General features: G+C 36.6%; 1 long non-coding RNA gene across 1 annotated transcript in view; it reads left to right on the top strand.

The window, feature by feature from the left end:
• Positions 1–4,792, top strand: part of LOC130679533 (uncharacterized) — a 192,241-nt gene extending 187,449 nt beyond the window's left edge. Inside the window, exon 3 of the long non-coding RNA XR_008992526.1 lies at positions 2,676–4,792. This is a non-coding gene — a long non-coding RNA (uncharacterized LOC130679533). The remainder of the gene's footprint in view (positions 1–2,675) is intronic.
• The last annotated feature ends 22,223 nt before the right edge of the window (positions 4,793–27,015 follow it).

The raw sequence follows: 27,015 nt of genomic DNA, 5'->3' as shown, positions 1-27,015 counted from the left end.
GAAGGATCCATACCCAACTTACAGAGAGCACTGTAGCAAATGGACAGAACAAGTTTAGTCATCTGAGAGTTATACTGCAGCAAGGTACAGGGAGATATCTAAGTGCTAAGACAGAGGTACGAAAGAAAATATCTAAGGTCAAAGTTGTGTGTGTTTAAAGTCATGAAGATAGGAAGCAAAGAGTTAGAGGTACCATTCTGACTAATATGAGGCTTCTGAGACAGGCAGGGAGGTTGTTGTCTGTAATGCTCAGATAAGCAACTAATCAATATGGCAAAGGAGAGCTTATTAATAGTAACAGATAAGATTTTTGCTGGACAGTGACACATATGAGACTATCAATAGTGATGAATATGAGCCAGTGCATGTCGAGCACAGAGGGAATCTTCAAACAAGGTCTGCCTGGTAACAATCAAAAGGAGGTTCTTTATCTAGAGTATTGAAGGCTGTTGTTTGTTGTTTGTTTGTTTTGTCTGATAAAAGTGCTACATGGATCTTTTAAAAGTAAATTTCAGTCATCCTTTGGGGAAAGACAAAACAACCTCAGATTAAGCATATGCATATTCAACATCCAGAGATTAAATGTAACCTTGTAATAATAAAAATATATTTACTGCATGCAACTGTTAGAACCTGAAGTCCTCAGAATAGAGATTGCCTTTTTCCTGGTGGAAAATATGAGGCAGACAATATTATTTCAGGCAAAGATTTAAGCCTTTTTTTTATAGGTAGCATCCTCTCACCAAATTAAACCCAAAAGAAGCAATAAACCTCTACCTTTTGTATAGTGTGTATTAGTTCTAGAAATATTTCAATGCTTGCTTGGAAAATAATATTTGTAAAAATATCCACTATGTGCCAAGTATTGTGCTAATACTATAGGGATAGAGAAAGTGTGGAAGGTTTGTAAAATGTATCTGTGCTTACATTCTAATTTTGGAGACTGGAAGATTGTATTCAAAGATGGCCACAACTATATTCCCCATCCTGTGTGCTCCAGCAGTGTGACTTTACTACTCTCTCATCAAGATGTGGTCTATTTCTTCACTCCTTAAATCTGAGCAGGCTCCATAACTGCTTTGGCTATAGTATATGGTGGAAGTGATAGGTGTGATTAATGAATATCTGCTTAACCTTGTAGAAGGATGATTCTGGGAGAAGTGAAAAAGTGACTTTTTAAGATATTCTAGGTTCCATTATGGGAGGTTTTCAAAGCAGGATATATCGGTTGAAGTCAGAAGATTAAGGATGATCAAATACTGGTTAGGGACAGTGTGTTAGAGAGAGATCATCTTATTTCACGCAATGTTTTGATTTAAACATTGCTTTTTTATGACTAGTGGTTTAATATATTTATTATGATTTCTATCAGTGAATTAAGAGGACACTTTAGCATACCTGAAAATAGATGGTATTATTTTAATGTCACATTTTTCTGGTAGGCTAAGTACTATGTGGGGACATTGACTCATGATGGAGAAATATCAGTTGACAGTGTAGTAACAGTAAGATGAAAGAGATCGAACAGAGAAATGTGATTCTGAGGATTAAGAGCTCAGAGCTTTGCTACTGGTTAGAGTCCAGAGAAAAATACACTTAGAAATTCTTCTCACCACAAACACATGCATTTTCTTTATACTTTCCCATTGCATTATTGAGGTACTTCCAGGTGATAAAAAAATAAACATGTTAGGTTCTCTACTCATAATGGGAATCTATTGTAAGATTATAGGAGAAGTAAGGCCAAGAAGCTGCTTTAGTAACCAAATATTCAGGCCTCCAGTTCTTTTGGTGCCCCCAGGAACTTCTAGCTGTCCCATCAGAGGGTGCACTCCTTTGCCCCCTTTTCTAGTCACTCTGCTGTTCCTTTTATTTCTCTACTTTTTATATGTGTCCACTTCTTGCTTTTCTATTTTTACTTCCTGCCTTCTGCTTACTCATGATATCTACTTTCTCATGACTCTTGATTTTTATTTCTGTAAGTCCCTTAAATTTCTTTACTCGCTTATTCTTCTTTAATTGGCTTGGATAGTCATTCCCAAATTTAGTAAGACCTTGTAAGTTCAGAATATTCAAGTCAAGACACCATCTACTGTGCTGGTGAGTTTGTGGCAACTTCATTCAGCAGTAGGCACTGTTATAGACAAAACACAGAGTCATGATCAGCTCTCCAGAGCTCCACTATGCAATTTATTGTTGCTTGTTCTCAGATGTTATATTCTGACCTTAAAATATGATTACCAATTATCTACTATGTGACAGGAAAGGCAGGACATAAAAAGAAGTGAAGTTTTGAAGCCACAATATCACCTTTCTTCTGCTTTTTTTAGAATCTGGCCACTCTTACACAGAAGTCATGAAGGGTATCTGAATGTATACCATTTAAATGAGTGCACAGTTTGTTGGAGTCAATAAATATTTAATATGTTATACTATATCCAATAAAACTTAAACTCTCTCCTTCTTTTGTGCATGTTTCCTCATTATTAACAATATAATTGAGCAATCAGAAGAATTATCTCTGAATTTAGAATAAAATTTTTAATGATTGTCCACTACTCCTCATGGAAGGGTACTCTTATTTTAGTACTTGGCTTGACTGTAAATTTTGCATTTAAAGAAATTAGGCCACAGCAGGGTAGAATTGACATTCTCTCATTTTTTTGGTACATCAGGTATAAGAAAATGAAGGACAGCCTCAACACTTCCATGCTGTCATTATTGATGAATTCATTACCATTTGGAGAGCTGGCTCTGGCAGTTACTCTGTAAGACTGACTAACCAAAGTCCTTTTATACATCTGGAGAGAGCTCATTGAAAAGGAGTAAGTGGCATATTTCCTGGAATATTTTTTTTAATAGGGTTGAGAAGGATTCAAGCTTATCTGGTTCCTTCAGTCTATTTTATTTAATATCAGGAGACTGTATTATATGTCTCCTGGGTACATGTGTAGTAAAGTTTCCTTTTCACCTGGAAACTTCCCCTACTACTTGTCTCTGAGCTTTTTCAGACATCTGATCTGTTACATGGTAGAATCTGGGGTTAAAAATGTAAATAAGAAGTCACATAAGGAAAGCTCCAGGGAAGATGGTGGATTAGAAGGGCATAGTGAAAACTTCATCCCACATATACACTGAGGAAGCAGCTATATCAAATCATCTACATCAGTTATATCAAGCAACCTTTACAATGACCTGAAGTCTGCAGAATGGACAATGTACAACTGGAGAGGAGAAGACTATATTGAGAAGGGTAAAGGGGCCGAGCTGTGATCAGTTGGGACCCAAGCCCTCCTTGCATCCCAGTCCACAAGCAGGAGGGAGAGAATGAAGCAGGGAGGGGATAAGAGCTCAGGAATCCTGAACGCTTGGCCCTGGAAATCTGCTCTGGGAACACAAGTCCACATTGCCCTTGGCTTTCGTGATTAATGGGGCTGGACACCAGGAGGAGTTGGAGCCCTCAGGGAGGCTGAGACTTCTGTTGTTTGTGGAGGACAGGCACAAACCTCCGTGGGTCCTGCTGAAACCTAGTACAGAGGTGGCAGTTTGAAATATATGCTAGCTTCAAGAAGTGTTAGTGTGCTAAAAGGGCAAGGGTTGAAAGGAGCTCTCTCTCTAGGAGAAAGGGTAGACAGACAGCACTTTTCCACTCCTCTCTCAGCCCAACTAGCCAGATACTTGCAGGAGCCATCTCTGAAACTCTCCACCTGCCCTGCTGACTCTCCTGAGTGTTCACTTGCATAGCTGCCCCACCTGGTGCACTCTTCCCAGGGGTGGTGTGCCATTTGCTGACTGACAGAAAGAGGGCGACCCTGTCCAAAACAAATTCCAGCAGAAGTGCCTCATGTCACACAAAAGGCATGCAGAGACTAGCTGTGGGGATCAGTCATGGCTGGCAGACAGGCAGAAAGATGGTCCCTGCCCACAGCCCACCAACAGTCATCATGGCTTAGCTGCAGCAGAGAGTCAGGCTCTGGTGAGCAGAGCCAGCATCCTGGATACCACAGGATGCCTAATATGTAAAGCCACTACTCTCAAGACCAGAAGGCATAGCTGATCTATCTAATACAAAGGAAGAAACACAGAGACCCAGACAAAATGAGAAAGCACAGGAATATGTTCGAAACAAAAGAACAAGATAAAACACCAGACATAGTGCTAAATGAAATAGGATAAGCAGTCTTCCTGATACAGAATTCAAAGTAACAGTCATAAAGATGATCACTGAAATGGGAAAATCAATTCAGGAGCTCAAAGAGAATTTCAACAGAGAGAGAAATGTAAAAAAGATCCAGTCAGAGCTAAAGAATACAATAACCACAGTGAAAAATACAATTGAAGGAATGAATAATAGGTTGCAGGAAGCAGAGGAACATATCAGTGAGTTTTAAGATGGAGAAAGAAGTCCAGAGTAACCAAGGTGAGGAATACAGAGAGAAAAAAGACTTCCTAAAAATCTGAACATCTCAAGACAACTTTGTGACAATGCTAAATGAAACAATATTCACATATTAGGGGTCCCAAATGGAGGAGAGAGAGGCAAAGGGGTAGAAAGTCTATTTGAAGAAATAATTGCTTAAAACTCTCTAGTCTGGGGAACTCCAGGTTCTGGAAGCACAGAGAGGCCCTAAAAGGATAAACCCAAGAAGAACAACTCTAAGACACTTAGTAATTAAAATGGCAAAAATAAAAAAAAAGAGAATCTTAAAAGCAGCAAGAGAAAGACAGACAGCTACCAATAAGGGAAACTCCACAGGCTATCAGCGTATTTCTCAGCAGAAACTTTACAGGACAGAAGGGAGTGGCATGAAATATGTAAAGTATTGAAAGGGAAAAAATCTACAACCAAGAATAATCTACCCAGCAAGGTTATCAGAATTGAAGGAGAGATTAAGTCTTCCAGATAAACAAAGGTTAAAAGAATTCACAATAAACCAGCCTTAGAGAATATGTTAAAGAAACTTTTTTAGATGGAAATAGTCTTGAGGTAACCCTGTATTGCGGTATACTTTCCTCTTAGAACTGCCTTTGCTGAATCATACAGATTTTGGGCTGTGGTGTTTTTGTTTTCAATTGTCTCCATGTATTATTTGATTTCTGTTTTTATTTGTTCATTGATCCATTGATTATTTAGAAGCATGTTGTTTAGCCTTCTTTTGTGTCTTTGTTTTGTGTAATTTATTTCTAGTTTAATACCATTGTCTGAGAAGATACTTGATAGAATTTCAATCTTTTTGAATTTATTGAGGCTCTTCTGGGGCCTAGTATAGGATCTATTCTGGAGAACATTCCATGTACATTTGACAAAAATGTGTATCCTGCAGCTTTAGGGTGGAGTGTTCTGTAGATATGTTAGGTCTATCTGATCTAATATATTGTTCAGTGCATCTATTTCCTTATTTATTTTCTGTCTGGTTGATCTATTGATGTGGGTGATGTGTTGAAATCTCCTAAAATGAGTGTGTTGCAATCTATTTCCTCATTTAATTCTGTTAGTTTTTGTTTTACATATTTAGGTGCTCCTATGTTGGGTTCATGAATATTTATAATGGTTAAAGCCTCTTGTTGGAATGACCCCTTTAACATTATGTAATGTCCTTCTTTGTCTCTTATTACTTTTTTTGTTTTAAAATCAATTTTGTCTGACATAAGTACCGCTACTCTTGTTTTCTTCTCCCTATTATTTGCATGGAATATCTTTTTCCATCCCTTCACTTTTGGTCTGTGTATGTCTTTAGGTCTGAAATGAGTTTCTTGAAGGCAGCATATAGACGGGTCTTGTTTTCTTATCCATTCTGCTACTCTATGTCTTTTGATTGGTGCATTCAGTTTCATTTGCATTTAAAGTGATTATTGATAGATATGTACTATTTTTTTAGGGTTGTAATTGGGTTTCTTGCTCTTTTTAAATTTGTTTCTTCTTTCTCTTTGTGTGTATTTATTGTAGGCTTTAGTTTTTTGCTTACCAAAGGTTCAAGGATAGCTTCTTTACTATATAAGAGTCTATCTTAAATTGCTGATTACTCTATTTCAAACACAATCTAAAGGTACTTATTTTTTCCTTCTTCCTCCTCCAAATTTTTGTATTAGATGTCATAATCTTCACTTTTTGTGTATCCCTTGACAATTTTTTATAGGTGATTTTGCTTCTTTGGTTTTGTTTTAATTTTGTACTTGCTTGATAATTCATTGGTCTACTGCCTTTACTGTGGTTTTATTTCCACTGGTGAAAGCTATTTAGACTTAGGGTCATTCCATCTACAGCAATCCCTTTGAGTATTTCAACTTTTGTTTATCTGAAAATTGTTTAATACCTGCTTCAAATTTAAATGATAATCTTGCTGGGTAGAGGATTCTTGGTTGGAGGTCCTTCTATTTCAGTACATTAAATATATCATGCCACTCCCTTCTTGCCTGTAGAGCTTCTTTTGAGAAGCCTGCAGATAGCCTGGTGGGGTTTCCTTTATAAGTAATCTTTTTGCTCTCTCTGGCTGCTTTCAACACTCTCCTTATCTTTGATCTTTGCTATTTTAATTATTATGTGTCTTGGTGTTGTCTTCTTGGGGTTCCTTTTGATAGGGGATCTCTGTGCTTCCATGACCTCACTGTCTATTTCCTTCCTCAGATTGGGTAAGTTTTCAACAATTATTTCCTTAAATAGACTTTATTTCTGAAGTCTTTATCTAGAAGATTGTTGATCTCTGTTTCATGTAACCCTCTTTCTGGGTTTCGGTTCTAACATTTTGTTTGGATCAAATTCCTCTGCCTGCTCTTTTTGTTCAGGGATTCTGTTTCTTCCTTTGTATTAGGTGTCTCTGCTATGCTTTCTTATCTAAAGAGTAATAGCTTTATTATGAATAAGGTGTTCTATGGTGCCCAGAAGCTCAAGATTCTGTACTTGGTAGTGCCTGGTTCTATTGTGCATGGACCCCAGTTGTTGGCCTGCTGTGGGTGGGACCACCTTTCTGTGTGGTTTCTGTAGTTTTCTAAGTCTGGGTGGGCAGTTTGAGCTGCTACCCTGTGATCTGCTCTGGAATATCTTTGAGCTCACTGTGGATGGGGTCACCCTCTGCTCAGCCTGCCACAATGGGTTTAATGGGGTAGGTGGACCGATGTGCACAGTACAGGGTTTGGACACCCACAGGGAGGAACTCTTGGGGCTGGCTCCTCCAGGCACCTCTCCGGTTGGTCTGAAATAGAGCCAGTCAAGCTGGGAAAGTCTCCCTCTGCCTACCAGGCAGAAAAATCTGATATTGCCGCTGGGCCAAGTGGGTTTTCTGTCTTGTCCCTGAGGGAGGAGTCTCAGGGCTGTGTTTCCAGCAGGGAGGATGGAGCTTCTAGGGCTCCTGAGAGTTCCCAATCTGTTGGACCAAGGAAGGGCTGGGGAGGTGTCCTCCACCTGCCCTTTTTCCTGAGAAGAGAGTTCTGTTCAACCCTTGTCCCCTCTGCTACCCCTCCACTGCTAGCAAGTATTTCAAACTCCTGCCTCTGCTTTGGGTCTCAAGACTTGTAGAGCATGCCTGCTCTCCACACTGGCTGGAGTCTCAACCTCCCAGAATGTTCCAACTGCCCCTGGTGTGCAGCCCTGATAATCACCAGAACCCAGTGTAATCTGGCTTGTGCTCCTGGAGCAGATCTCCAGGCCAAGGTGTGTAGCTCTCCTGGACTCCTATGTCCTTTCCACTCCATTCCTCTTTCTTCTGCTTGTAGGCTGGGGTTGGGAGAGTGCTTGGGTTCCACTTGGTCTCAACTTTGCTGCCTCACCCTTTTCTGTGTTGTCCTCTCTTCTTCCTCAGGTGTAGGGTATCTTTTCTGCATCTTCAAGTTGTTTTCTGTTCCAGTTTTATTTGCTGTATTTTCCTCTTTAACGTGTTTTTGGGAAGAGGTTTCCATCTTGCCTCCCTATTCTGCCATCTTTAATCCTCTCTTACTATATAGAAATATTCTTAAGTTTAAATATTTTCCATAAGTGGAAATAAACCATAGTAAGGAAGTAGACCAATTACTTAGAAAGTATGTATAAAGTTCAAAAAATGAAAGTAGTGAAGTTAACTGTACACAACGTTAGTCAAAGGATACACAAAAAGATGTATATTTTGACATCATATACATAAAATGTGAAGGAGAAAGAATAAAAAAGGAGTAATTTTAGAATGTGTTAGAAATTAAGTGACCATGAACTTAATATGGATTACAATATATTTAACAAGTATAAATGAACCTTATGGTATCCACAAATCTAAAGCCTATAATATATACACAATACTAAAAACAAATCAATCCAAGCATAACACTAAATAAATCCATCAAAACACAAGAGAAAAGTGTAAAAGAGTAAGAAAGGAACAGACAGGAACTACAATAACAACCAGAAAACAGTTAACAAAATGGCAATAAGTACATACCTATCAGTAATTATTTTAATGTAAATGGACTTAATGCACCAATCAAAAGACATAGGGTGACTGAGTGGATAAACAACACTCATCTATATGCTGCCTACAGGAGACTAATTTCACACCAAAATCCATACATAGAGTGAAAGTAAAGGAATAGAAGTAAAAGATGTTTCATGCAAATAAAGGAGAAAAACTAGGAGTAACAATATGTATATCAGACAAAATAAACTTCAAAACAACGAAAGTAATGAGACAAAGAAGGACATTATGTAATGATAAAATGATCACTCTAACAAGAGGAGATAACAGTTGTAAATATCTACATACCCAACATACAAGCACCTGAATATATAAAGCAAATATTAACATACCTAAAAGGAGAAATGACAGCAGCACAATAATACTAGGATTTTAACACTGACTTACACTAATGGATACTCCATCCAGACAGAGAATAAATAAGGAAACAGTGGTGTTGAATGACACATTAGATCTGGAGAACTTAACAGATATATACAGAATATCCCACCCAAAAGCAGCATAATTCACATTCTTCTCGAGCGCATATGTTTTCCAGAATAAATCACAAAACAGGACACAAAAATAACCTCAGTACATTTAAGAATATTGAAATTGTATCAAGGATATTTTTAGACCACAGTTAGAAATTAATTATATTAAGAAAACAGAAAAAACAAATGAATCAATAGAGCAAAAATAATCAATAGAGCAAAAAAGGGGAAATCAAACAATATATGGAGACAAGTGAACAAGAACACAATGGTTTTAAAAATGTGGAATACAGCAAAAGTGGTTCTCAGAGTAAAGTTCATAACAGTGCAGGCTTACCTCAAGAAATAAGAATAAACCCAAATAAACAATCTAACTTTTCAGCTGAAAGAACTAGATTAAGAAGAACAAAAAGAAGGGAGTCAGTAGAAGGAGGGATATAATAAAGATCAGAGCATAAATAAATGAAATAGAGAATAAGAAATTAATAGAAAAAAATCAGTGAAACAAGAGCTGTTTCTTTGAGAAGATAAACAAAATAGACAAACCTTTAGCCAGACTTATCAAGAAAAGAGAGCAGATAAAATCAGAAATGAAAAAGAAGTTATGACTGACACCACATATATTCAAAGAAATATAAAATAATTTTATGAAAATCTATATACCAATAAATTGGACAACCTAGAAGAAATGGAAAAATTCCTAAAAACATACAATCTTCCAGGACTGATATACAATGACATAGAAAATCAGAAGAGACCAATTACAAGTAATGAAATTGACTGCTAATGAAAAAATTCCCAATGAAAAGAAGTCCATTACCAGATTGCTTCACAGCTGAATTCTACCAAACATTTAAAGAAGAGCTACTACCTATCCTTATTAAAGTATCTGAAAAAATAAAAGAGGTGGGAATACTTTCAAACTCATTCTATAAGGGCAGCATTTCTCTTATACTAATTCCAGACAAAGACACTATCAAAAAAGAAGATTTTAGGCCAATATCCCTGATGAATATATATGCAAAATCCTCAAAAAAATAATGCAAACTGAATTCAAAAATACATCAAAAGGATCATCCATCATGACCAAGTGGGATTTATTCTAGGTATGCAAAGTAAGTATAATATTCATAAATCAATTGGTGTGATACACCACATTAACAAATGAAGGATAAAAACCACATGATCATCTGAATAGGTCCTGAGAAAGCATTTGACCAAATTCAGCATCCATTCATGATAAAAACTCTCAGCAAAATGGGTGTAGAGAGAATATAATAAAGGCCAAATAGGACAGACCTACAGCTAACATCATACCCAATGTTAAAAAGCTGAAAGCCTTTCCTCTAAGATCAGGAGCAAAACAAAGATGCCCACTTTCCCACTTTTACTCAGATAGTACTGGAAGTCCTGGCCATGACAGTCAGACAATAAAAAGAAATAAAAGGCATCCAAATTGGTAAGGAAGAAGTAAAATTGTCACTATTTGCAGATGACATGATACTACATATAAAAAACCAGATAGACTCCACTAAAAAAACTATTGGAACCAATAAGTGGATTCAATAAATTTGTAGGATACAAAATCAATATACAGAAATATGTTGCATTCCTATATATTAATAACAAACTAGCACAAAGAGAAATCAAAACAATTCCATTTACATTTTCATCAAAAAGAATAAAATACCTAAGACTAAACCTTACCAAGGAAGTGAAAGACCTGTACTCTAAAAACTACAAGACACTGATGAAAGAAATTGAAGAAGATATAAATAAATGGAAACCTATCCTATGCTCATGAATAGGAAGAATTAATACTGTCAAAATGGACATCCTGTCCAAATCAGTTTGCAGATTCAGTGCAATTCTCATCAAAATACCGATTTCATTTTTCAATAAAGTAAAGCAAAAAACCTTAAATTTATGTGGAACCAAAGACGCCAAATAGCTAAAGTAATCTTGAGAATGAACAAAGCAAAGGGCATCATGCTCCCTTGCTTCAAGCTATACTACAAAGCTACAGTAAACAAAGCAGTAAGGTAGTATCACAAGAACAGACATGGATCAATGGAACAAGATACAAAGCCCAGAAATAAATCCATACATATATAGTTAATATGTATGGAGCAAGCCTATACAATATTAAAAAGACAGCCTCTTCAATAAATGGTTTTGGGAAAACTGGATGCAAGAGAATGAAACTGGATTACTGTCTTACACAAAAGTAAACTAGACTAGACCCAAGTACAAGACATGAAACCATAAAACCCCTAGAAGGAAACATAGGTAGGAAGGTCTTGAACATAATCATGAGTAGTTGTTTTCTGGATACATCTCCACAGGCAAGAAAACAAAATTAAAATGAACAAGTGGGATTACATCAAACTAAAAACTCTGCACAGCAAAGGAAACCATCAACAGGCAACCTATGGTTTGGAAGAATATATTTGTAAATTATATATCTGGCAAGGGGCTAACATTCAAAATATATAAAGAACTCATGTGACTCAAAACCAAAAAAAAAAAAATTAAAAAATGGGCTGAGGACCTGAGAAGATGCTGTTCTAAAGGAGACTTACAGATGGACAATGGGCACATGAAAAAAATGCAAATTAAAACCACAGGGAGATATTACTTTATATCAGTCAGGATATCTGCTATCCAAAAGATAAGAAATAATAACTTGGTGAACATGTGGGGAACTGGGAACCATCCGATAGTGCTGGTAGGAATGTCTGGCAAGTCCAATGTGGAAAGCAGTATGGAGGTTCCTCAGCAAACTAAAAATAGAAATACCATATAAACCATACAATAGCACTTCCACTTTTGGGTATATTCCTGATGAAAGAAAGTCACGAATTCAAAAAGATATATGCACTCCTTTGTTGACTGCTGCATTATTTACAATAGACAAGAGCCAAGGTAAGGAAGGAACCAAAGTGCTCATCAGCAGGTGAATGGATAAAGATGATGCAGTACAGATATATAATGGAATATTATTCAGCCTTAAAAAAGAGAAACTTGCCATTTGCAACAACATCGATGGACCTGTAGGGTATTATGCTAATGAAATAAGTCAGACAGAGAAAAACAAACAGTATGACTTCACTTATAAGTGGAATCCAAAAAAAACCCCAAAGCAAAACAACAAATGAGCAAAACAGAAATAGACTCATAGATGCTGAGAAGGGACTGATGGTTACCAATGGTTACCATGGGGGAGGGGAGGGGTGGGTGGGGATAAAGAAGTACAAAATCTGAATCATAATATGAATTAATCATGGTGATGAAAGTACAGTATAGAGAACATAGTCAGGAATTCTGTAACATCATTTTATGTTGACAGATAGTAACTGCAGTAGTTGGGTTGAGCATTTAATAATGTAGTTAACTGTTGAATCATTATGTTGTGTACTTGAAACCAGTATAATACTGTATATCAACTATACTTTAATAAAATAAAATATAAAAAAATAAAGAATATTTTCTTGAGCTGATAACCTTAAGCAAAACATAAAATTCAAAAATCATAAAGCACATATTGTATAATTATTACATATAATTTTAAATTATAATGCATAATTTTTCTTTTTAAGTATGAATAACAAATTATTAAGGAAAACGATATTTAAAAATGGAAATAGAATATATATATTAAAAACTAAATCAGTAGAAAGAAGGAATAAAGAAAACCCAGTCAATACAATAGAGATCAAGAAGTGAGGGAAAAAGGTATGAAAAGAGGTTTAAAGAGCAAAACTAAGGTGATAAAAAATAACCTAAATATGTCACTAATCATGATAATCAGAATAAATGGATTAAACACAGTAGTTTAAAAACATATTGATTTATCAAAGAAAGAGCTATATGTTGTTTAAAACAGACACATGTATGGGGTTAGACAGTGATCCAGTTTCATTCTCCTACATGTAGCTGTCCAGTTTTGCCAGCACCATCTGTTGAAGAGACTGTCATTTCGCCATTGTCTGTCCATGGCTCCTTTATCGAATATTAATTGACCATATATGTTTGGGTTAACGTCTGGAGTCTCTATTCTGTTCCACTGGTCTGTGGCTCTGTTCTTGTGCCAGTACCAAATTGTCTTGATTACATGTAAAATATAAATACTTTAAGAAAATAACAATGTTTCATAGTAGAAGTATAGGAAAAGATATAGCAGGCAAATACTATTAAAAAGAAGCCATACAATGCATTTTAAGGCAAAAAAGAATTAAGACGTAAGTGTGATAAAAAAGTAAAGCAAAATTTTGAATACAAGATGAGGAAGATGTTCTGAAATCAAACACCAAGAGCACAAATTTTAAAGAAAATAATTAATTTTACTACATAAAAATTTAAAACCTCTCTACAACAATAGCTAAACAGAGGAATGACAGCCACAGACTAAAGACATATGTGGGTATGTTTAGAGGTGTGTATATGTGTGTTTTTATGTGTGTGTATCTGAAAAGATTAGTATCCAAGATACCTAAAGCATCTTTATAACAGATAAAATTAAAAAATGGATAAATGTACAGAATATCATATGCTTAGTTAAAAAAGAAGAAGGTCATGTAAGGGGAGAATAGTATATTAAAAAATGGAAATAGACGTAAGCCAATAAGTGCGTTGATGTACTTTACCGATTAAGATAAAGATCTTCACAGACTACAGTGGAAGCATAGAGGATGGAGTGAGAAAAAGACTCAAAGTCATTTAGGAGGGATTTCATATCTGAGATAGCTTTTAAATTGAGACCAGCCATATATATGGCTTCCAGTGATAGAGAATTTATTAAATGTTATATACAAACCAAGTGTTTAACCTACTGCTCTCATTACATTTCAGCAAAAGTCCAAGGAGCTGGGATTAATTTATTTTTACAAAAATAAATAGATTATTATTTAGAAAAGGGACTATGTTAAAGAGTTTAGTTCATGTGCCCAAATTTACATAGCTAGTAAGTGATGCAGTCAGGATTCAAATTCAGCTCTACCTGACTCTGTTTTAAATTATTATACTACACTAGCTGGTGTGGGAATGAAACATTCAGATCAAATAAGGTATATGAGTAGAATCTCAGACTTGTCAAGAGAAGACATAATTATTCTAGATTAGTATTCTAGATTACTATAAATTAGGATGTAATTGAGTGCTAGGAAGAGGCAAAAAGGGACTCAAACTTTATATAATATTGGCAGTGGGATGTCACTGATGATGTTTAAGCTAGGTTACCCTGTGACAGTATTTGTTTTAGATCATTTTGGGGGCAGGATGAATAGAAAGGAAAATAAACAATTTCAGTAGTTCTAGTATAAAAGGTGAAGCATGTACTAAGACTGAAGTGGTGGGAATAGAAAAGAAACATAGATAAGAGAAATATTAAAGAGCTAGTAGCAGTTATAGAACATATTAAGCAATTGAAAATGTATGGATAGGATAGGCAGGAAAAGACTTAGTTGACCTAAGTTGAGATCAGTTATAAAGCATAGAGAATAAGGAATACACGAGAATAAATATATTGGTAATGGTGTGGTGAAGAAGAATGATGAAATCAGTAGCGAAAATGTTGAGTTTGAAAAACCCAAGAAATATTTAGGCAGCTGAAACAGAATTCAGAGTAGGTGGGGAAGTGAACTGGAATAAGATGTTTTGGAATTATCTATATATGGATATTCCAATAAAACCATGTAGAGATGCCTCCAAAGACCTGTGAAGTTATTTAAGAATGGCTTTTGATAAACCTACACAAGGGGATGTCTTAGAAATTCGTTAATGTATTAGACATTAGCTTACTTTCACAGGTTATAAATACTTAGAAATAAGCAAGTCATGTCCTTTTCTGTGCTAAGGAGACATTCAAACAGGAAGATTAAGAGTACACTAATTGCACAAATAGCTCCAATTCTTCGTCCTTCCCTATGTACATATCCTTTTGCCATGTGATTTAAAAATTATTCTTATTGAAAAGTGGAGTTTATTTCTCTGCCCCTTGATTCTAAATTTAGCCATGTAATTTGATCCAGCCAATGGGAAATTAGCAGGTGTGATGAATGAGATGGCTTGAAAATGCACTTGTGTAGTGATATTTCTGAGTTAACTCATCTTCTTTGACTGTGAGAACACAACCTGTATATCCCACTGGAGAGGACATGCGAGATGTATGAAGAACACCTGAGTTGCTCCAGCTAACACACAGTTAATCCAGATGCATAAACTCTAAACCGGCAGCCAGCAGATCATCAGCTGAGCTCATCTAAAACTAGAAGAGCTGTATGGTTGAGCCCAGCTTAAACCATCAATTTGTGGATCTGTGAGTTACATAAATGTTTACTACTGTAGATCACTGAGGCTTTATGTTTATTTGTTTCACAGCATTATTGTGGCACAAGATAACCAATGTGGGTAAGAAAAGGTAGAATTGCTTTTTTACTAGATTCATGGGAGTCATAGTGTCCTGACAATAATCTTTATTGTCTACTTTCCTCAACTAGACATAGTCATAGCCAAGAGTCAACCTTAAGAAAAGAGCCATTGCCAAATTTTAATGCTTTGGATTTATCAAATAGCAAACAGACTCCATACAGACTAAGAGATAGTTTTGCTTAAATAAACAAACAGAACCCCCAACTTTCTGTCAAAGAAGCAGAGTCACAGTAGCACATTCAAACTCAAGGGTGATTATGGTTTGGGTGTTTTTTGAAAAAACACTCTTAAATAATTGCAGAGATTGACACCAAGTACCTTCTCAATCATAAACTGACCTTGTTCTCTCTGAACATAGACATTACTTTTTAGAATACAGAGCACTATGTTATACCCACGGCCAGGTATATCCACAAGTTAATACGCAGTTTACATCCTAAACTATGGGTATGGAAATGGTGGGAATTTCAGGGCAGATAAAAAAGATAAAAATATGCTTAGATGTAGATTGTTAAATGCTTTCTTTTTTCCATATTGACCATTTTTTATTTAAAATTTTTTTCACCCTGAGGGTTAGGCATATACAACAGTCTTTCCTGGTATAAACCCACAAATTTACATATATTTTTTGTCAAAGAAAACATCAATTAGACATATTAAAAACAATGGGTTTTGTAAATCAAGGTAACATCTCATACATGTAGGTCTTTGTTAATATATAAAGTCTCATATTTTGATTCTTATTTTTTGTTTCTCTCTTTTATGTCCTCTTTTAAGAAAAAGTCAGAAATGTGGCAGAACAAAACCTAAATGCCTACTCATTGCTGTTTAATAGTTTCCCTTCTCCTTTCTCATTCTCCTTCCCTCTGACCATTTTCCAACTCTGCGTTGCCCACACCTAGGTATAAAAAACATAGAGTACCCAACATATCACAACTGAAATGTCCAAGTGCTCATTGAAAACCTGACTAGGAAGCTTATGAAATATTATTATGTTCTTATCTCACTTCACTTTCACCTCTGTTTTTAACTTATAGGCTCCCAGTCCTACATTCTTGCCTCTGCTGTATATTTAGCCACATGCAATCCTTAATTCAGCTTTTCTCCTTCCACCTTTTCTTAGGTTCCTCATGAATCTTTATAGCGTCAAGTATAATTATGTGAAAGGGTAATGTTCTAGAAGTGAGAAGATATGATTCCTAGAGTATCACCAATGTTCTGGGCATGTCATGTTATAAACTTAATTGTTATGCTATTTCTCTCTTTGAAGATAAGAATAACAATAACTATCATTTGTATGGTACTTAAAAGATTTCAGAGAACTTAACCACTGTTTCATTTGATTTCTTTGAACACTGAAATAGGCAGGTTGGATATTACAGGATGGATATTTCACTTCCCTGCCCACTGTACTCCCTTGACATAAATGAGGAAAACAAAGCTGAAATAGTTCAGCAGATGTTTAGAAGTGTCAGGATTAGTAGTTAACACAGAAGGGGCTAGACTTCTGATAACATCTCTGGGCCAGACCCCTTTCCATAATATCCTCATGCCTGTTGCATGAAATCAGAAAATTTGAAAAATATTATAGAAACTCCTCTCCTTCTTTTTAGAACCTGGTTGTATTATCAAGGATGTATAAAATAGAACTCCAGATCTGTCAGCTTCTCCTAACTGGTCAAGAGTAAAATAGCTTGGATGTGCAAATGTAGGAAGGAATCAGAGTCTATTGAGAATGAGATAAAGGTGTTTTTGGATTTCAAACACTTAATGTTGGCATGGGGATATACACATACTTGGGGAGAAGGGACTATAGTGATATATGGGTGATCATAGCATCCAAACTGGGATAATTTTGAGGGTCAGAGAGGTTGATAACTAGAAATGATACTAAGAAATAACAGTGAGCAAACTGAAACATATATTCATTTTAGGGATTGGGAGCCCCAGGGATCATCAGGAAGACCCTCCCTAATGGTTTGTAGAGGTAAGCCTCAGGCTAGTAATTAGCATTTAACTTTGACTTTCCTCCCAAGCTCCCCATACCTATCTTTTGGGAGAGAGGTTCCATATGTAGCTATTGGTTATTACTCAAGTTCCTACTTTACCCTTTCTTTTTTCTCAAGCATGTTGTGAAAGAATCTGTTTCTAGCAGTGACCCTTCATTCTTACAGTATACAACCAAGCCATTAATTTGGTCATTATGCAATTGATAAAAGGTCTGCTTTTATTGACTACACAATTTCCTTGTACCTTTGCAAATTTATTATATTTTCCAGAAAACCAAGGACTTAAAGGCTCTCTCTATTCTATTTTCCAAAAAAAATGAATCTCAGTTTTTTCAAAATCCCTATTCTAATATCCTGGGTTTCTGGATTCTTGAAAATGTCCCTTGTCAAGTTCAAATGTTAAAGCCCTAAAACCATTGGTGCCTCAGAATGTGACTGTATTTGCAAATAAGCTCTTTAAAAAGGTGATTAAGTTAAAAGGAGGTCTTAAGGGTAGTTCCTAAAACTGTTGTCTAGCATGCTTATAAGAAGAGGAAATTTGGACACATGGAGAGACACCAGAAACATGTGCAAATACAGAGTAAAGACCCTGTGAGACCACAGAGAGAGGCAGCTATCTGTAAGCCAATGAGAGAAGTTTCAGAATGAAATCAAGCCTACCAACATCTTGATTTTAGACTTGTAGCCTCTAAAACTATGAGAAAATAATTCCTACTGTTTAAGTCATCCACTCTGTGATATTTTGTTGTAACAACCCTTACAAACTAATACACTAATTATCATGCATTACCTTTTTTTTTTCACCAATTCTTGTAGTCTTCATTTCCATAGATAAACAAGTTATTGCTTAGTCTAGTTGTTACTAGAAAATTCTTGCTGTTCCACCCCGTATTTATCTTTGCAATGCTATTAAAGTACTCCCAGCAAGAGTAAAGCACTTGACAAATTCATATGTTCATTTATTAAATAAATACTCCTTCAATGCTTATTATGGACTAGGCATTTTGCAAGCACTATGGCAGATCCCAAGATGTCATATGACTTTTAAATCATTAAAAATTACAATAGCTAAAGGTTATGTATATATATGAAAATTACAGCTTTTTTTCTTTTTTGACACTCATTGCTTAGGAAATAAACTATAGTAATTTCTTCATGGCACTAAATTTTTAGAGGGAACAACCTCCATGAATTTAAAACAACATTTATCTTAAAGTTAGATTTTAAAAAGTGTTCTGAAATGCATTTTCTTTAACACTAGAAATTACTAAATTCATTTAATGACTTGTATATAATAATTAGTTCCTAGATAGTATTTTTGTTTAACTTTTTAAAAAGTAAAATTGGAGCCTCAAAGTCTCCTCTGCCAGATATTTTCACATGGTGGGTACTCCTTAAGTGTTGAAAATATGAGCATTCAACTACATATTGGCTTAACTATAATACCAATATCTTGATGAAGCGATCAACATTTCGGTGAAAAGAACTATTTTAAAAACATTTTTCCCCACTAGGTCAAGATGCCAAAATGAGCCTCAAGTCTGTCTGGTTTAGTAACTTCAGGGATACAATGGTTGTTTATTATACCCTTCTGTTGAGTTCTCCAGCAGGCAAAGTATGAGCTAATCCTTTGGTAGTCTAGTAGCACTTTAGCAGCCACTGGATAAAAGTGATTTTCTAAGTTAATATTCTTTCTTATTAACAAATGTTAGAAATTGAGATAAGGAAGGAGCTTAAGGTTGGAATTTGCCTCCCATAGGAACATATCTCTTAGTTCTTACGGATTTAGCAAACTTTTAATATTTAAATGAAGGCTTTTTATGTGCCTGTGCTACTTAATATTCAAAATTAAGGTCTATTCTCCTCCTGATATGCACATGTAACTCCCATTATGCACCATCAAGAGGAATGTGATAGAAAAGCCTCTATCTGCATGGAACAGCATATGCTTTAACCACACAAGGTCAGCAATGGCACTTTGAGTAAGCTAAGGCTACTTAATGAGAGCCTCAATGCTTCAATAAAACTGTCTTAGTTAAGGCACCAGAGTTAGGTAGTGTTAAATTTCAATATATTCTCAGTCAAAAATAATTTCATAGCTATTCTAGTGTCAGTCTCCATTTCCAAAGGAATAAAACATGCAATCTGTGAAGTGATGTGAAGGATTTTCAGGAAACATATTTAAATTTTAATGGATAATATAACTTGGTTAACTGCCATAATCTTTCAATTTAGATCCTAATGATCTGAATTCACTAATTTCTTTACTAAGGGCCAGTGGTCCCTCCTTATTAGGAGGGAGACATAAAAATATCTTGACGGAAAATCTTCATCTACCTAATACTTGATGAGATGAAAAAATAATTAGGGCTAAGAATTACTTATTTAAGGAAGAAAAAATTTCAGCAATATACTGTAGTTTCTCGCAATAAAGAAAAGAATGCCATGGGACAAAATATTATTTGAGGAAAAATTATTCTTAGGTACTTCCCAGACATTTTTGCCTTCCAGAACAATAGCCAGAAATTATTCTCTGCCTAATATTCTACCCACTTCATAGTGCTAGTATAGGCCTGGGAGAAATGCTTTTATGCACTATTGTGAAAATGGGAAGTATCTGGATCTTTCATTCAAACAAATCATACACCTACCTTATTCTTTTTAAGAGGAATTAAGAAAGAAATATAAATGCCTACCTCTCCCTTAAGAGTGTCGATTTGACATTGTAAGTCTGTGGAAAGGAAATACCAGGGCAAAATACTCCTAAAAACCAAAATCAGTCAAAGGGAGAAATAAAGTTTAAAACCCGTTTATTTCTCACAAACTGCAGTTCCAGACCATCTTTCTTCTCTGCTCTAGCAGCAACCACCCCGGCCCCCACCCTCACCTCTCAGGTACAGATAAGCCCTCTGTTGCCCAAGTAATTACCCTTTGATATGGAGATGAACTTCTCCACCCCTGAGGAAAGATGCCAATGCACTAAAGCCATACTTCTCTCCACCTCCAAATGCCTATTGATATGCAGATATACTAAGCCAGGCAAGATATTCTGGAAATGCTACAATTTTACCCACAATCCACCCTTCTAGAAATCTCTCCTTACAATTTACTCGATCCCCCTCTTCCCACCAATCTAGTAACATGCAATAACAACAGCAATAAAATCTTGATAATCTTCAAGCCAGAGGATTTAGCCTATTCAGATTAAGTAAATGTACTTTACAGCACAATCTCTCACTAAGCACAAAATATGTTTCTACACTTGTTTACTCATTCCTAACAATCATGCTAGATTGCTCACAAAACTTTTACCAAATATTGGACAAAGTCAAGCCTCTCTTTAAACATTATTTTATTGACAACAGCAACACAATCATAATTCTCAAGTCAAAGAATTCAGCTAGGTTCAAAGTCCCATGCAGATTAAGTCCAAATCTCGTCTCTTCCAGCCATCACGTGGCAGCTGCAGCCAGGGGGCGCATCCAGGACACAAAGACCATAGAAGCAAATAACCGTGATTATCGAGGGCCAATTTGCTGTTATTACAGGAATTCACAGAAGGCCAGCTTCCAGGCCTTTTCCCCAAGGCGCCAGAAGAACCAGCCATCGCTGGTCCATGTGTTGAAATGTCTGGGGCCATGTCCATTTTACTCCGAATTGCTGCACCCATCCTTGCAACACATGTCCAATAAAGTGGGTACCTTGATCGCTCTCAGTAACCGGCGACCAGCCATAGGCTGCAGAGAGATGCTCTAGGCCCCTCTTGGTGGTTTGCTGATCTGCACAATGTGCAGGGCACTCCTTCTGGGCTCGGCTGACTTCTTCAAAGATGAAAGACAAGCCACACTGATGGGCCCACATTGTCTTTTGAGGTGTCTGTGCCACGCTACTCTGTGGACTTTGGGTCCAGTCTCGTACCCACCCCGTGATGGGATAGGAGGTTATTACTTTGGTTGGAGCTCTTCTGGCGATGGGCTCTGTAGCCAGCAAGGCGTGGTACACAGCAGCCAGTTGCTTCAAGGTGACCCGGACCTCTTCTCCTTTCCATGGTTGTGGCCAGGCTCCGGCTGGCAGCAAGAGCAGCAGCAGTGGCAGAGGCAGTAGCCTTAGGTTTGGGCCACGGGCCGGGGTCTGCGTGGCCAGCAGCGGTGATGGCACCTCCACGACCACACGAGTGTAGACACATGTCCCTCTGCGCAAGCACCGCTTCTCCCCATCATTTCTAGGGGTGGCCCTCCCAAAGGTCTCACCCATTATGACAGATTTCAGGTTCACAGGAATCCTGCCAATACTACGCCATTTGTAAGTCTGGGGAAAGGAAATCCCAGGGCAAAATACCTCTTAAAACCAAAATCAGTCAAAGGGAGAAATAAAGTTTAAAACCTGTTTATTTCTCACAAACTTCAGTCCCAGGCCGACTTTCTTTTCTGCTCTAGAAGCAAGCACCCAGCTCACTGCCCCCCACCCCGCCCACCTCTCAGGAATAGATAAGCCCTCTGTTGCCCAGGTAATTACCCATTGATATAGAGATGAACTTCTCCACCCCTGAGGAAAGATGCAAATGCAGTAAAGTTATACTTCTTTCCACCTCTTAATGCCTATTGATATGCAGATATACTAAAGCCGGGCGAGATATTCTGGAAATGCTGCAATTTTACCCATAGACATAGTGTATAAATAAGAGTTAATTTTGGGGAAAACTGAGGAAGATAACAACCTAGTGATATATTTGAGAGACTCTAAGATAAATATTTTAAGTCAAATTATACCTGCTACCCCCCACCAAATACCACCACTGTGCTTCATTGTTCAAAGTTAAGGCACTACTCGTAAATGCTAAAAAGGCCAAGAGTGAAAGACATAGAGGAGATTACAAAGTACATGGCCTTGATTTTATAACAAGCTGGATATAATGAGTTATCGCCTATTAATATCTTACTGTGAAGTTTTTCAGATCCTTTAAAAATGTTAATTGGCTATAAATATTTTGTTAGTGTAGTTATTGTTCAGAACTTAATTTAAAAAAACATGTATTGCCTTGGGATGTGTTCCAGTTATCTATTCCTCCATAACAAACTACCACAAAATTTAGGAGTGTAAAGCTACAATATTTTTTTATGTTCATGGAGTGATTCAGTGTTAGGGAGTGATTCAAAGAGCTGAAGGCTGAACAGTTTGGGCTGGAGGATTCCCTTTAAAGGTTCTTCACTCATGTCTGGCACCTAGACTGAAATGACAGAATAATGGGCTCAGGTGGGAGTGTTGATTGGAGGATCAACATAACTTCTTTTCAGAATGACAGTCTTATAAATAGTTAGATTTGTTACATGGTTATTCAGGGCTCTAAGAGCAAGTGTTCAATAAAAAAGTTGGAAATTGCATAGGATTTTTATGACCTAGCTTTGAAAGTCTCATGGCATATTATATTGGTTAAAGCTAGCACAACCTTGCCCAGATCCAAGGGGAAAGAACATGGATTCTATCAATCATGGGGAGGAGTGCCAAAGAATTTATGGTCATCTCTTAAAACTGTATCAGAGTGGGATGGAGTGAAGAAAGAAGGCAGTGAAATAGTTTTAACTCCAGATGAACAATGATATTATTATAGGGTTTCTCTATTGCTGTCTCTAGTTGTTAAATATCAATTTTCACTGAGAAGAAATAAAGGGAAAGAGAATTGTCAGATGAAATCTGTTTTTAGAATTTTTTTTTTTTTAATTTTACTTTGGTATCATTAATCTACAATTACATGAAGGACATTATGTTTACTAGGCTCCGCCCTTCACCAAGTCCCCCCAACATACCCGTTCACAGTCACTGTCCATCAACATAGTAAGATGCTATAAAATCACTACTTGTCTTTTCTGTGTTGCACAGCCCTCCCCGTGCCCCCCCACACACTATACATGTTAATTGTAATGCCCCCTTTCTTTTTTCCTGCCCTAATCCCTCCCTTCCCACCAGTCCTCCCCAGTCCCCTTCCCTTTGGTAACTGTTAGTCCATTATTGGGTTCTGTGATTCTGCTGATGTTTTGTTCCTTCAGTTTTCTTATGTTCTTATACTCCACATATGAGTGAAATCATTTGGTACTTGTCTTTCTCCGCCTGGCTTATTTCACTGAGCATAATACCCTCTAGCTTCATCCATGCTGTTGTGAATGGTAGGATCTGTTTTATTCTTATGGCTGAATAATATTCCATTGTCTATATGTACCACATCTTCTTTATGCATTCATCTACAGATGGACATTTACGTTGATTCCATATCTTGGCTACTGTAAATAGTGCAGTGATAAACATAGGGGTGCAACTGCCTTTTTCATACTGGAGTGCTGCATTCTTGGGGTAAATTCCTAGAAGTGGAATTCCTGGGTCAAATGGTATTTCTATTTTGAGCATTTTGAAGAACCTCCATACTGCTTTCCACAATGGTTGAACTAATTTACGTTCCCACCAGCAGTGTAGGAGGGTTCCCCTTTCTCCACAACATCACCAACATTTGTTGTTGTTTGTCTTATGGATGGTAGCCATCTTTACTGGTGTGAGGTGATATCTCATTGTGGCTTTAATTTGCATTTCTCTGATGACAAGCGATGTGGAGCATCTTTTCATGTGTCTGTTGGCCATCTGAATTTCTTCTTTAGAGAACTGTCTAGTCAGCTCTTCTGCCCATTTTTTAAATTGAATTATTTGTTTTTTGTTTGTTGAGGTGTGTGAGCTCTATATACATTTTGGATGTCAACCCTTTATCGGGTCTGTCATGTATGAATATATTCTCCCATACTGTAGGGAACCTTTTTGTTCTGTTGATGGTGTCCTTTGCTGTACAGAAGCTTTTCAGCTTGATATAGTCCCATGTGTTCATTTTTGCTTTTGTTTCCCTTGCCCGGGGAGATATGTTCAAGAAGAGGTCACTCATGTTTATGTCTAAGAGATTTTTGCCTATGTTTTTTCTAAGAGTTTTATGGTTTCATAAATTACATTCAAGTCTTTGATCCATTTCGAATTTACTTTTGTGTATGGGGTTAGACAGTGATCCAGTTTCATTCTAGTACATGTAGCTGTCCAGTTTTGCCAGCACCATCTGTTGAAGAGACTGACATTTCCCCATTGTATGTCCATGGCCCCTTTATCGAATATTAGTTGACCACATATGTTTGGGTTAATGTTTGGAGTCTCTAATCTGTTCCACTGGTCTGTGGCTCTGTTCTTGTGCCAGTACCAAATTGTCTTGATTACTGTGGCTTTGTAGTAGAGCCTGAAGTTGGGGAGTGAGATCCCCCCCACTTTATTCTTCCTTCTCAGTATTGCTTTAGCTATTCGGGGTCTTTGATGTTTCCATATGAATTTTTGAACTATTTGTTCCAGTTCATTGAAGAATGGTGTTGGTAGTTTGATAGGGATTGTATCGAATCTGTATATTGCTTTGGGCAGGATGGCCATTTTGACGATATTAATTCTTCCTAGCCAGGAGCATGGGATGACTTTCCATTTGTTAGTGACCTCTTTAATTTCTCCTAAGAGTGTCTTATAGTTTTCAGAGTATAGGTCTTTCACTTCCTTGGTTAGGTTTATTTCTAGGTATTTTATTCTTTTGGATGCTATTGTGAATGGAACTGTCTTCCTGATTTCTCTTTCTATTAGTTTATTGTTAGTGCATAGGAAAGCCACAGATTTCTGTGTGTTTATTTTGCATCCTTCAACTTTGCTGAATTCCAATATTAGCTCTAGTAGTTTTGGAGTGGAGTCTTTAGAGTATTTTATGTACAATATCATGTCATCTGCAAATAGTGACAGTTTAACTTCTTCTTTACCAATCTGGATTGCTTGTATTTCTTTCTTTTATCTAATTGCTGTGGCTACGACCTCCAGTACTGTGTTGAATAACAGTGGAGAGAGTGGGCATCCCTGTCTTGTTCCCGATTGCAAAGGAAAAGCTTTCAGCTTCTTGCTGTTCAGTATGATGTTGGTTGTGGGTTTATCATATATGGCCTTTTTATGTTGAGGTATTTGCCCTCTATACCCATTTTGTTGAGAGTTTTTATCATGAATGGATGTTGAATTTTATCGAATGCTTTTTCAGCATCTATGGAGATGGTCATGTGGTTTTTGTCTTTCCTTTTGTTTATGTGGTGGATGATGTCGATGGATTTTCAAATGTTGTACCATCCATGCATCCCTGGGATGAATCCCACTTGGTCATGGTGTATGATCCTTTTGATATATTTTTGAATTCGGTTTGCTAATATGTTATTGAGTATTTTTGCATCTACGTTCATCAGGGATATTGGTTTGTAATTTTCTTTTTTGGTGGGGTCTTTGCCTGGTTTTGGTATTAGGGTGATGTTGGCTTCATAGAATGAGTTTGGGTGTATTCCCTCCTCTTCTATTTTTTGGAAAACTTTAAGGACAGTGGGTATTATATGTTCTCTGTATGTCTGATAAAATTCTGAGGTAAATCCATCTGGCCTGGGAGTTTTGTTCTTGGGTAGTTTTTTGATTACTGCTTCAATTTTGTTGCTGGTAATTGGTTTGTTTAGATTTTCTGTTTCTTCCTTGGTCAGTCTTGGAAGGTTGTATTTTTCTAGGAAGTTGTCCATTTCTTCTAGGTTTTCCAGCTTCTTAGCATATAGGTTTTCACAATAGTTTCTACTAATTCTTTTTATTTCTGTTTGGTCCGTCATGATTTTTCCTTTCTCATTTCTGATTCTGTTGATGTGTGTTGATTCTCTTTTTCTCTTAAAAAGTCTGGCTAGAGGCTTACATATTTTGTTTATTTTTCAAAGAACCAGCTCTTGGTTTCATTGATTTTTTTCTATTGTTTTATTCTTCTCAATTCTATTTATTTCTTCTCTAATCTTTATTATGCCCTCCTACTGCTGATTTTAGGCCTCATTTGTTCTTCTTTTTCCAGTTTTGATAATTGTGACCTTAGACTATTCATTTGGGATTGTTCTTCCTTCTTTAAATATGCCTGGATTGCTATATACTTTCTTCTTAAGACTGCTTTTGCAGTGTCCCACAGAAGTTGGGGCTTTGTCTTGTTGTCATTTATTTCCATATATTGCTGAATCTACATTTTAATTTGGTCATTGATCCATTGACTATCTAGGAGCGAATTGTTAAGCCTCCATGTGTTTGTGAGCCTTTTTGCTCTCTTTGTACAATTTATTTCTAGTTTTATACCTTTGTGGTCTGAAAAGTTGGTTGGTAGGATTGAAATCTTTTGGAACTTACTGAGGCTGTTTTTGTGGCCTAGTATGTGGACTATTCTGGAGAATGTTCCATGTTTACTTGAGAAGAATGTGTATCCTGTTTCTTTTGGATGTAGAGTTCTGTAGATGTCTATTAGTTCCATCTCTTCTAGTGTGTTCTTCAGTGCCTCTGTGTCCTTACTTATTTTCTGTCTGGTGGATCTGTTCTTTGGAGTGAGTGGTGTGTTAAAGTCTCCCAAAATGAATGCATTGCATTCTACTTCCTCCTTTAATTCTGTTAGTATTTGTTTCACATATGTTGGTGCTCCTGTATTGGGTGCATATATATTTATAATGGTTATATCCTCTTGTTGGACTGAGCCCTTTATCATTATGTAATGTCCTACTTTATCTTTTGTTACTTTCTTTATTTTGAAATCTCTATTGTCTGATACTAGTATTGCAACACCTG

Source organism: Manis pentadactyla, chromosome 11 (assembly GCF_030020395.1).
Source record: "Manis pentadactyla isolate mManPen7 chromosome 11, mManPen7.hap1, whole genome shotgun sequence".
Lineage (NCBI taxonomy): Eukaryota > Metazoa > Chordata > Mammalia > Pholidota > Manidae > Manis > Manis pentadactyla.
This window is presented reverse-complemented; position numbering and strand designations above follow the sequence as displayed.